The 11,382-nt window shown below is 39.5% G+C and overlaps 3 non-coding genes and 13 pseudogenes across 3 annotated transcripts; all 16 read right to left on the reverse strand.

Annotated features, from left to right (window-relative positions):
* The window catches only part of LOC142132262 (5S ribosomal RNA), a 119-nt pseudogene extending 82 nt beyond the window's left edge, over positions 1-37 (reverse strand).
* Positions 38-308: 271 nt separating this feature from the next.
* Positions 309-422, reverse strand: LOC142132283 (5S ribosomal RNA; annotated as a pseudogene).
* A 290-nt stretch (positions 423-712) lies between these two features.
* LOC142132224 (5S ribosomal RNA) lies at positions 713-830 on the reverse strand (annotated as a pseudogene).
* A 92-nt stretch (positions 831-922) lies between these two features.
* Positions 923-1,041, reverse strand: LOC142132240 (5S ribosomal RNA). The gene has a single exon (XR_012686503.1). It is a non-coding gene; the product is annotated as a 5S ribosomal RNA (ribosomal RNA).
* Positions 1,042-1,133: 92 nt separating this feature from the next.
* Positions 1,134-1,251, reverse strand: LOC142132225 (5S ribosomal RNA; annotated as a pseudogene).
* A 92-nt stretch (positions 1,252-1,343) lies between these two features.
* LOC142132241 (5S ribosomal RNA) lies at positions 1,344-1,462 on the reverse strand. The gene has a single exon (XR_012686504.1). It is a non-coding gene; the product is annotated as a 5S ribosomal RNA (ribosomal RNA).
* A 292-nt stretch (positions 1,463-1,754) lies between these two features.
* Positions 1,755-1,872, reverse strand: LOC142132226 (5S ribosomal RNA; annotated as a pseudogene).
* A 92-nt stretch (positions 1,873-1,964) lies between these two features.
* On the reverse strand, positions 1,965-2,083 carry LOC142132252 (5S ribosomal RNA; annotated as a pseudogene).
* Positions 2,084-2,309: 226 nt separating this feature from the next.
* LOC142132286 (5S ribosomal RNA) lies at positions 2,310-2,428 on the reverse strand (annotated as a pseudogene).
* A 119-nt stretch (positions 2,429-2,547) lies between these two features.
* LOC142132263 (5S ribosomal RNA) lies at positions 2,548-2,666 on the reverse strand (annotated as a pseudogene).
* A 271-nt stretch (positions 2,667-2,937) lies between these two features.
* Positions 2,938-3,051, reverse strand: LOC142132284 (5S ribosomal RNA; annotated as a pseudogene).
* A 292-nt stretch (positions 3,052-3,343) lies between these two features.
* LOC142132228 (5S ribosomal RNA) lies at positions 3,344-3,461 on the reverse strand (annotated as a pseudogene).
* A 92-nt stretch (positions 3,462-3,553) lies between these two features.
* Positions 3,554-3,672, reverse strand: LOC142132250 (5S ribosomal RNA; annotated as a pseudogene).
* Positions 3,673-3,973: 301 nt separating this feature from the next.
* LOC142132253 (5S ribosomal RNA) lies at positions 3,974-4,092 on the reverse strand (annotated as a pseudogene).
* A 291-nt stretch (positions 4,093-4,383) lies between these two features.
* LOC142132229 (5S ribosomal RNA) lies at positions 4,384-4,501 on the reverse strand (annotated as a pseudogene).
* A 93-nt stretch (positions 4,502-4,594) lies between these two features.
* On the reverse strand, positions 4,595-4,713 carry LOC142132242 (5S ribosomal RNA). The gene has a single exon (XR_012686505.1). It is a non-coding gene; the product is annotated as a 5S ribosomal RNA (ribosomal RNA).
* Between the last annotated feature and the right edge of the window lie 6,669 nt (positions 4,714-11,382).

The raw sequence follows: 11,382 nt of genomic DNA on the forward strand, positions 1-11,382 counted from the left end.
CGAGATAGAGCTTGTTCAGGGTGGTGTGGCTGTAGGTATTGCTTGCCTACTGACCAACATCTCTTATACATCTCAACACCAGCATTGAAGGAAGCAGGAACAAGAGAGAAAAAAAAACCCTACAGCACATTACCAGGTGGTCTCCCATCAAAGTACTAACCAGGCCCAGCCCTGCTTAGCTTCCAAGATCAGACGAGATTGGGCTTGTTCAGGGTGGTGTGGCTGTAGGTATTGTTTGTTTTCTGACCTACATCTCTTATACATCTCAACACCAGCATTGAAGGAAGCAGGAACAAGAGAGAAAAAAAAACCTACAGCACATTCCCAGGTGGTCTCCCATCAAAGTACTAACCAGGCCCGGCCCTGCTTAGCTTCCAAGATCAGACGAGATTGGGCTTGTTCAGGGTGGTGTGGCTGTAGGTATTGCTTGCCTACTGACCTACATCTCTTATACATCTTAACACCAGCATTGAAGCACGCTGGAACAAGAGAGAAAAAAAACCGAAAAAAAAAAACCTACAGCACCTGGTATTCCCAGGTGGTCCCCCATCCAAGTACTAACCAAGCCTGGCACTGCTTTGCTTCCAAGATCAGGCTTGTTCAGGGTGGTGCGGCTGTAGGTATTGCTTTCCAACTGACCTACATCTCTTATACATCTCAACACCGGCATTGAAGAAAGCAGGAACAAGAGAGAAAAAAAACGAAAAAAAAAAACCTACAGCACCTGGTATTCCTAGGTGGTCTCCCATTGAAGTACTGAACAGGCCCGTCCTATTTAGCTTCCAAGATCAGACGAGATTGATCTTGTTCAGGGTGGTGTGGCTGTAGGTATTGTTTGCTTACTAACCTACATCTCTTATACATCTCAACACCAGCATTGAAGGAAGCAGGAACAAGAGAGAAAAAAAAACGAAAAAAAAAAAACCTACAGCACCTGGTATTCCCAGGTGGTCTCCCATCCAAGTACTAACCAGGCCCGGCCCTGCTTCGCTTCCAAGATCAGATGATATTGGGCTTGTTCAGGGTGGTGTGGCTGTAGGTATTGCTTGCTTACTAACCTATATCTCTTATACATCTCAACACCAGCATTGAAGGAAGCAGGAACAAGAGAGAAAAAAAAAACGAAAAAAAAAAACCTACAGCACCTGGTATTCCTAGGTGGTCTCCCATTGAAGTACTGAACAGGCCCGTCCTATTTAGCTTCCAAGATCAGACGAGATTGATCTTGTTCAGGGTGGTGTGGCTGTAGGTATTGTTTGCTTACTAACCTACATCTCTTATACATCTCAACACCAGCATTGAAGGAAGCAGGAACAAGAGAGAAAAAAAAACGAAAAAAAAAAAACCTACAGCACCTGGTATTCCCAGGTGGTCTCCCATCCAAGTACTAACCAGGCCCGGCCCTGCTTCGCTTCCAAGATCAGATGATATTGGGCTTGTTCAGGGTGGTGTGGCTGTAGGTATTGCTTGCTTACTGACCTACATCTCTTATACATCTCAACACCAGCATTGAAGGAAGCAGGAACAAGAGAGAAAAAAAACCCGAAAAAAAACAACCTACAGCACCTGGTATTCCCAGGTGGTCCCCCATCCAAGTACTAACCAAGCCTGGCACTGCTTTGCTTCCAAGATCAGGCTTGTTCAGGTTGGTGCAGCTGTAGGTATTGCTTTCCTACTGACCTACATCTCTTATACATCTCAACACCGGCATTGAAGAAAGCAGGAACAAGAGAGAAAAAAAAACGAAAATAAAAAACCTACAGCACCTGGTATTCCTAGGTGGTCTCCCATTGAAGTACTGAACAGGCCCGTCCTATTTAGCTTCCAAGATCAGACGAGATTGATCTTGTTCAGGGTGGTGTGGCTGTAGGTATTGTTTGCTTACTAACCTACATCTCTTATACATCTCAACACCAGCATTGAAGGAAGCAGGAACAAGAGAGAAAAAAAAACGAAAAAAAAAAAACCTACAGCACCTGGTATTCCCAGGTGGTCTCCCATCCAAGTACTAACCAGGCCTGGCCCTGCTTCGCTTCCAAGATCAGATGATATTGGGCTTGTTCAGGGTGGTGTGGCTGTAGGTATTGCTTGCTTACTAACCTATATCTCTTATACATCTCAACACCAGCATTGAAGGAAGCAGGAACAAGAGAGAAAAAAAAAAGAAAAAAAAACAACCTACAGCACCTGGTATTCCCAGGTGGTCTCCCATCCAAGTACTAACCAGGCCCGGCCCTGCTTCGCTTCCAAGATCAGATGATATTGTTTGAAGGAAGCAGGAAAATGAGAGATAAAAAAACAAAAAAAAAAACCTACAGCACCTGGTATTCCCAGGTGGTCTCCCATTGAAGTACTGACCATGCCCGGTCCTGCTTAGCTTCCAAGATCAAACAAGATTGATCGTGTTCAGGGTGGTGCGGCTGTAAGTATTACATGCGGGTGGTGTGGCTGTAGGTATTGCTTGCCTACTGACCTACATCTTTTTAGCATCTCAACACCAGCATTGAAGGATGCAGGAACAAGAGAGAAAAAAAAAAAAAAAAAAAAAGCCTACAGCACCTGGAATTCCCAGGTGTTCTCCCATCCAAGTACTTACCAGGCCCAACCCTGCTTAGCTTCCAAGATCAGACGAGATAGAGCTTGTTCAGGGTGGTGTGGCTGTAGGTATTGCTTGCCTACTGACCAACATCTCTTATACATCTCAACACCAGCATTGAAGGAAGCAGGAACAAGAGAGAAAAAAAAACCCTACAGCACATTACCAGGTGGTCTCCCATCAAAGTACTAACCAGGCCCAGCCCTGCTTAGCTTCCAAGATCAGACGAGATTGGGCTTGTTCAGGGTGGTGTGGCTGTAGGTATTGTTTGTTTCCTGACCTACATCTCTTATACATCTCAACACCAGCATTGAAGGAAGCAGGAACAAGAGAGAAAAAAAAACCTACAGCACATTCCCAGGTGGTCTCCCATCAAAGTACTAACCAGGCCCGGCCCTGCTTAGCTTCCAAGATCAGACGAGATTGGGCTTGTTCAGGGTGGTGTGGCTGTAGGTATTGCTTGCCTACTGACCTACATCTCTTATACATCTTAACACCAGCATTGAAGCACGCTGGAACAAGAGAGAAAAAAAACCGAAAAAAAAAAACCTACAGCACCTGGTATTCCCAGGTGGTCCCCCATCCAAGTACTAACCAAGCCTGGCACTGCTTTGCTTCCAAGATCAGGCTTGTTCAGGGTGGTGCGGCTGTAGGTATTGCTTTCCAACTGACCTACATCTCTTATACATCTCAACACCGGCATTGAAGAAAGCAGGAACAAGAGAGAAAAAAAAAACGAAAAAAAAAAACCTACAGCACCTGGTATTCCTAGGTGGTCTCCCATTGAAGTACTGAACAGGCCCGTCCTATTTAGCTTCCAAGATCAGACGAGATTGATCTTGTTCAGGGTGGTGTGGCTGTAGGTATTGTTTGCTTACTAACCTACATCTCTTATACATCTCAACACCAGCATTGAAGGAAGCAGGAACAAGAGAGAAAAAAAAACGAAAAAAAAAAAACCTACAGCACCTGGTATTCCCAGGTGGTCTCCCATCCAAGTACTAACCAGGCCCGGCCCTGCTTTGCTTCCAAGATCAGATGATATTGGGCTTGTTCAGGGTGGTGCGGCTGTAGGTATTGCTTTCCTACTGACCTACATCTCTTATACATCTCAACACCGGCATTGAAGAAAGCAGGAACAAGAGAGAAAAAAAAACGAAAAAAAAAAACCTACAGCACCTGGTATTCCTAGGTGGTCTCCCATTGAAGTACTTAACAGGCCCGTCCTATTTAGCTTCCAAGATCAGACGAGACTGATCTTGTTCATGGTGGTGTGGCTGTAGGTATTGTTTGCTTACTAACCTACATCTCTTATACATCTCAACACCAGCATTGAAGGAAGCAGGAACAAGAGAGAAAAAAAAACGAAAAAAAAATAACCTACAGCACCTGGTATTCCCAGGTGGTCTCCCATCCAAGTACTAACCAGGCCTGGCCCTGCTTCGCTTCCAAGATCAGATGATATTGGGCTTGTTCAGGGTGGTGTGGCTGTAGGTATTGCTTGCTTACTGACCTACATCTCTTATACATCTCAACACCAGCATTGAAGGAAGCAGGAACAAGAGAGAAAAAAACCCGAAAAAAAACAACCTACAGCACCTGGTATTCCCAGGTGGTCCCCCATCCAAGTACTAACCAAGCCTGGCACTGCTTTGCTTTCAAGATCAGGCTTGTTCAGGGTGGTGCAGCTGTAGGTATTGCTTTCCTACTGACCTACATCTCTTATACATCTCAACACCGGCATTGAAGAAAGCAGGAACAAGAGAGAAAAAAAAACGAAAATAAAAAACCTACAGCACCTGGTATTCCTAGGTGGTCTCCCATTGAAGTACTGAACAGGCCCGTCCTATTTAGCTTCCAAGATCAGACGAGATTGATCTTGTTCAGGGTGGTGTGGCTGTAGGTATTGTTTGCTTACTAACCTACATCTCTTATACATCTCAACACCAGCATTGAAGGAAGCAGGAACAAGAGAGAAAAAAAAACGAAAAAAAAAAAAACCTACAGCACCTGGTATTCCCAGGTGGTCTCCCATCCAAGTACTAACCAGGCCCGGCCCTGCTTCGCTTCCAAGATCAGATGATATTGGGCTTGTTCAGGGTGGTGTGGCTGTAGGTATTTCTTGCCTACTGACCAACATCTCTTATACATCTCAACACCAGCATTGAAGGAAGCAGGAACAAGAGAAAAAAAATAACGGAAAAAAAAAAAACCTACAGCACCTGGGTATTCCCAGGTGGCCTCACATCCAAGTATAAACCGGGCCCGGGCCTGCTTAGCTTCCAAAATCAGGCTTGTTCAGGGCGGTGTGGCTGTAGGTATTGCTCACCAACTGCCTTACATCTCTTATACATCTCAACACCAACATTGAAGGAAGCAGGAACAAGAGAGAAAAAAAAATGAAAAAAAAACCTACAGAATTATGTAAAAGAATTGATGTAAGTCATTGTTTCCAAGAGAAAGGGAGACAGGAGTGTAAAAAAGCGTTGTTTTTGGACGGCAATGAAGAAATGACTATGTTTTGCGATTTCTCCTGCTCAGAAAGACTTAGAAAGGTAATAATTGTGGGCAATGTAAGAAATGTCATGAGAAACAAGAATTATGTAAAAGAATTGATGTAAGTCATTGTTTCCAAGAGAAAGGGAGACCGGAGTGTAAAAAAGCGTTGTTTTTGGACGGCAATGAAGAAATGACTATGTTTTGCGATTTCTCCTGCTCAAAAAGACTTAGAAAGTTGATAATTGTGGGCAATGTTAGAAATGTCATGAGAAACAAGTATTATGTAAAAGAATTGATGTAAGTCATTGTTTCCAAGAGAAAGGGAGACAGGAGTGTAAAAAAGCGTTGTTTTTGGACGGCAATGAAGAAATGACTATGTTTTGTGATTTCTCCTGCTCAGAAAGACTTAGAAAATTGATAATTGTGGGGCAATGTTAGAAATGTCATGAGAAACAAGAATTATGTAAAAGAATTGATGTAAGTCATTGTTTCCAAGAGAAAGGGAGACCGGAGTGTAAAAAAGCGTTGTTTTAGGACGGCAATGAAGAAATGACTATGTTTTGCGATTTCTCCTGCTCAGAAAGACTTAGAAAGTTGATAATTGTGGGCAATGTTAGAAATGTCATGAGAAACAAGAATTATGTAAAAGAATTGATGTAAGTCATTGTTTCCAAGAGAAAGGGAGACCGGAGTGTAAAAAAGCGTTGTTTTTGGACGGCAATGAAGAAATGACTATGTTTTGCGATTTCTCCTGCTCAGAAAGACTTAGAAAGTTTATAATTGTGGGCAATGTTAGAAATGTCATAAGAAACAAGAATTATGTAAAAGAATTGATGTAAGTCATTGTTTCCAAGAGAAAGGGAGACCGGAGTGTAAAAAAGCGTTGTTTTTGGACGGCAATGAAGAAATGACTGTTTTGCGATTTCTCTTGCTCAGAAAGACTTAGAAAGTTGATAATTGTGGGCAATGTTAGAAATGTCATGAGAAACAAGAATTATGTAAAAGAATTGATGTAAGTCATTGTTTCCAAGAGAAAGGGAGACCGGAGTGTAAAAAAGCGTTGTTTTTGGACGGCAATGAAGAAATGACTGTTTTGCGATTTCTCCTGCTCAGAAAGACTTAGAAAGTTGATAATTGTGGGCAATGTTAGAAATGTCATGAGAAACAAGAATTATGTAAAAGAATTGATGTAAGTCATTGTTTCCAAGAGAAAGGGAGACCGGAGTGTAAAAAACGTTGTTTTTGGACGCCAATGAAGAAATGACTATGTTTTGCGATTTCTCCTGCTCAGAAAGACTTAGAAAGTTGATAATTGTGGGCAATGTTAGAAATGTCATGAGAAACAAGAATTATGTAAAAGAATTGATGTAAGTCATTGTTTCCAAGAGAAAGGGAGACCGGAGTGTAAAAAAGCGTTGTTTTTGGACGGCAATGAAGAAATGACTCTTTTGTGATTTCTCTTGCTCAGAAAGACTTAGAAAGTTGATAATTGTGGGCAATGTTAGAAATGTCATGAGAAACAAGAATTATGTAAAAGAATTGATGTAAGTCATTGTTTCCAAGAGAAAGGGAGACAGGAGTGTAAAAAAGCGTTGTTTTTGGACGGCAATGAAGAAATGACTATGTTTTGCGATTTCTCCTGCTCAGAAAGACTTAGAAAGTTGATAATTGTGGGCAATGTAAGAAATGTCATGAGAAACAAGAATTATGTAAAAGAATTGATGTAAGTCATTGTTTCCAAGAGAAAGGGAGACAGGAGTGTAAAAAAAGCGTTGTTTTTGGACGGCAATGAAGAAATGACTATGTTTTGCGATTTCTCCTGCTCAGAAAGACTTAGAAAGTTGATAATTGTGGGCAATGTTAGAAATGTCATGAGAAACAAGAATTATGTAAAAGAATTGATGTAAGTCATTGTTTCCAAGAGAAAGGGAGACCGGAGTGTAAAAAAGCGTTGTTTTTGGACGGCAATGAAGAAATGACTGTTTTGCGATTTCTCTTGCTCAGAAAGACTTAGAAAGTTAATAATTGTGGGCAATGTTAGAAATGTCATGAGAAACAAGAATTATGTAAAAGAATTGATGTAAGTCATTGTTTCCAAGAGAAAGGGAGACAGGAGTGTAAAAAAGCGTTGTTTTTGGACGGCAATGAAGAAATGACTATGTTTTGCGATTTCTCCTGCTCAGAAAGACTTAGAAAGTTGATAATTGTGGGCAATGTTAGAAATGTCATGAGAAACAAGAATTATGTAAAAGAATTGATCGTAAGTCATTGTTTCCAAGAGAAAGGGAGACCGGAGTGTAAAAAAGCGTTGTTTTTGGACGTCAATGAAGAAATGACTGTTTTGCGATTTCTCTTGCTCAGAAAGACTTAGAAAGTTGATAATTGTGGGCAATGTTTAGAAATGTCATGAGAAACAAGAATTATGTAAAAGAATTGATGTAAGTCATTGTTTCCAAGAGAAAGGGAGAATAGAGTGTAAAAAAGCGTTGTTTTTGGACGGCAATGAAGAAATGACTGTTTTGCGATTTCTCCTGCTCAGAAAGACTTAGAAAGTTGATACATTGTGGGCAATGTTAGAAATGTCATGAGAAACAAGAATTATGTAAAAGAATTGATGTAAGTCATTGTTTCCAAGAGAAAGGGAGACCGGAGTGTAAAAAAAACGTTGTCTTTTGGACGCCAATGAAGAAATGACTATGTTTTGCGATTTCTCCTGCTCAGAAAGACTTAGAAAGTCTGATAATTGTGGGCAATGTTAGAAATGTCATGAGAAACAAGAATTATGTAAAAGAATTGATGTAAGTCATTGTTTCCAAGAGAAACGGGAGACCGGAGTGTAAAAAAGCGTCGTTTTTTGGACGGCAATGAAGAAATGACTCTTTTGCGATTTCTCTTGCTCAGAAGACTTAGAAAGTTGATAATTGTGGGCAATGTTAGAAATGTCATGAGAAACAAGAATTATGTAAAAGAATTGATGTAAGTCATTGTTTCCAAGAGAAAGGGAGACAGGAGTGTAAAAAAGCGTTGTTTTTTGGACGGCAATGAAGAAATGACTATGTTTTGCGATTTCTCCTGCTCAGAAAGACTTAGAAAGTTGATAATTGTGGGCAATGTAAGAAATGTCATGAGAAACAAGAATTATGTAAAAGAATTGATGTAAGTCATTGTTTCCAAGAGAAAGGGAGACAGGAGTGTAAAAAAGCGTTGTTTTTGGACGGCAATGAAGAAATGACTATGTTTTGCGATTTCTCCTGCTCAGAAGACTTAGAAAGTTGATAATTGTGGGCAATGTAAGAAATGTCATGAGAAACAAGAATTATGTAAAAGAATTGATGTAAGTCATTGTTTCCAAGAGAAAGTGAGACAGGAGTGTAAAAAAGCGTCGTTTTTGGACGGCAATGAAGAAATGACTCTTTTGTGATTTCTCTTGCTCAGAAAGACTTAGAAAGTTGATAATTGTGGGCAATGTTAGAAATGTCATGAGAAACAAGAATTATGTAAAAGAATTGATGTAAGTCATTGTTTCCAAGAGAAAGGGAGACAGGAGTGTAAAAAAGCGTTGTTTTTGGACGGCAATGAAGAAATGACTATGTTTTGCGATTTCTCCTGCTCAGAAAGACTTAGAAAGTTGATAATTGTGGGCAATGTAAGAAATGTCATGAGAAACAAGAATTATGTAAAAGAATTGATGTAAGTCATTGTTTCCAAGAGAAAGGGAGACAGGAGTGTAAAAAAGCGTTGTTTTTGGACGGCAATGAAGAAATGACTATGTTTTGCGATTTCTCCTGCTCAGAAAGACTTAGAAAGTTGATAATTGTGGGCAATGTTAGAAATGTTATGAGAAACAAGAATTATGTAAAAGAATTGATGTAAGTCATTGTTTCCAAGAGAAAGGGAGACCGGAGTGTAAAAAAGCGTTGTTTTTGGACGGCAATGAAGAAATGACTGTTTTGCGATTTCTCTTGCTCAGAAAGACTTAGAAAGTTGATAATTGTGGGCAATGTTAGAAATGTCATGAGAAACAAGAATTATGTAAAAGAATTGATGTAAGTCATTGTTTCCAAGAGAAAGGGAGACAGGAGTGTAAAAAAGCGTTGTTTTTGGACGGCAATGAAGAAATGACTATGTTTTGCGATTTCTCCTGCTCAGAAAGACTTAGAAAGTTGATAATTGTGGGCAATGTAAGAAATGTCATGAGAAACAAGAATTATGTAAAAGAATTGATGTAAGTCATTGTTTCCAAGAGAAAGTGAGACAGGAGTGTAAAAAAGCGTTGTTTTTGGACGCCAATGAAGAAATGACTATGTTTTGCGATTTCTCCTGCTCAGAAAGAGTTAGAAAGTTGATAATTGTGGGCAATGTTAGAAATGTCATGAGAAACAAGAATTATGTAAAAGAATTGATGTAAGTCATTGTTTCCAAGAGAAAGGGAGACAGGAGTGTAAAAAAGCGTTGTTTTTGGACGGCAATGAAGAAATGACTGTTTTGCGATTTCTCTTGCTCAGAAAGACTTAGAAAGTTGATAATTGTGGGCAATGTTAGAAATGTCATGAGAAACAAGAATTATGTAAAAGAATTGATGTAAGTCATTGTTTCCAAGAGAAAGGGAGACCGGAGTGTAAAAAACCGTTGTTTTTGGACGGCAATGAAGAAATGACTGTTTTGCGATTTCTCTTGCTCAGAAAGACTTAGAAAGTTGATAATTGTGGGCAATGTTAGAAATGTCATGAGAAACAAGAATTATGTAAAAGAATTGATGTAAGTCATTGTTTCCAAGAGAAAGGGAGACAGGAGTGTAAAAAAGCGTTGTTTTTGGACGGCAATGAAGAAATGACTATGTTTTGCGATTTCTCCTGCTCAGAAAGACTTAGAAAGTTGATAATTGTGGGCAATGTTAGAAATGTTATGAGAAACAAGAATTATGTAAAAGAATTGATGTAAGTCATTGTTTCCAAGAGAAAGGGAGACCGGAGTGTAAAAAAGCGTTGTTTTTGGACGGCAATGAAGAAATGACTGTTTTGCGATTTCTCTTGCTCAGAAAGACTTAGAAAGTTGATAATTGTGGGCAATGTTAGAAATGTCATGAGAAACAAGAATTATGTAAAAGAATTGATGTAAGTCATTGTTTCCAAGAGAAAGGGAGACAGGAGTGTAAAAAAGCGTTGTTTTTGGACGGCAATGAAGAAATGACTATGTTTTGCGATTTTCTCCTGCTCAGAAAGACTTAGAAAGTTGATAATTGTGGGCAATGTAAGAAATGTCATGAGAAACAAGAATTATGTAAAAGAATTGATGTAAGTCATTGTTTCCAAGAGAAAGTGAGACAGGAGTGTAAAAAAGCGTTGTTTTTGGACGCCAATGAAGAAATGACTATGTTTTGCGATTTCTCCTGCTCAGAAAGACTTAGAAAGTTGATAATTGTGGGCAATGTTAGAAATGTCATGAGAAACAAGAATTATGTAAAAGAATTGATGTAAGTCATTGTTTCCAAGAGAAAGGGAGACAGGAGTGTAAAAAAGCGTTGTTTTTGGACGGCAATGAAGGAAATGACTGTTTTGCGATTTCTCTTGCTCAGAAAGACTTAGAAAGTTGATAATTGTGGGCAATGTTAGAAATGTCATGAGAAACAAGAATTATGTAAAAGAATTGATGTAAGTCATTGTTTCCAAGAGAAAGGGAGACAGGAGTGTAAAAAACCGTTGTTTTTGGACGGCAATGAAGAAATGACTGTTTTGCGATTTCTCTTGCTCAGAAAGACTTAGAAGAGTTGATAATTGTGGGCAATGTTAGAAATGTCATGAGAAACAAGAATTATGTAAAAGAATTGATGTAAGTCATTGTTTCCAAGAGAAAGGGAGACAGGAGTGTAAAAAAACCGTTGTTTTTGGACGGCAATGAAGAAATGACTGTTTTGCGATTTCTCTTGCTCAGAAAGACTTAAGAAAGTTGATAATTGTGGGCAATGTTAGAAATGTCATGAGGAAACAAGAATTATGTAAAAGAATTGATTGTAAGTCATTGTTTCCAAGAGAAAGGGAGACCGGAGTGTAAAAAACCGTTGTTTTTGGACGGGCAATGAAGAAATGACTGTTTTGCGATTTCTCTTGCTCAGAAAGACTTAGAAAGTTGATAATTGTGGGCAATGTTAGAAATGTCATGAGAAACAAGAATTATGTAAAAGAATTGATGTAAGTCATTGTTTCCAAAGAGAAAGGCGAGACCAGGAGTGTAAAAAAGCGTTGTTTTTGGACGGCAATGAAGAAATGACTATGTTTTGCGATTTCTCA

Source organism: Mixophyes fleayi, unplaced genomic scaffold, assembly GCF_038048845.1.
Source record: "Mixophyes fleayi isolate aMixFle1 unplaced genomic scaffold, aMixFle1.hap1 Scaffold_3586, whole genome shotgun sequence".
Classification (NCBI taxonomy): Eukaryota; Metazoa; Chordata; class Amphibia; order Anura; family Limnodynastidae; genus Mixophyes; species Mixophyes fleayi.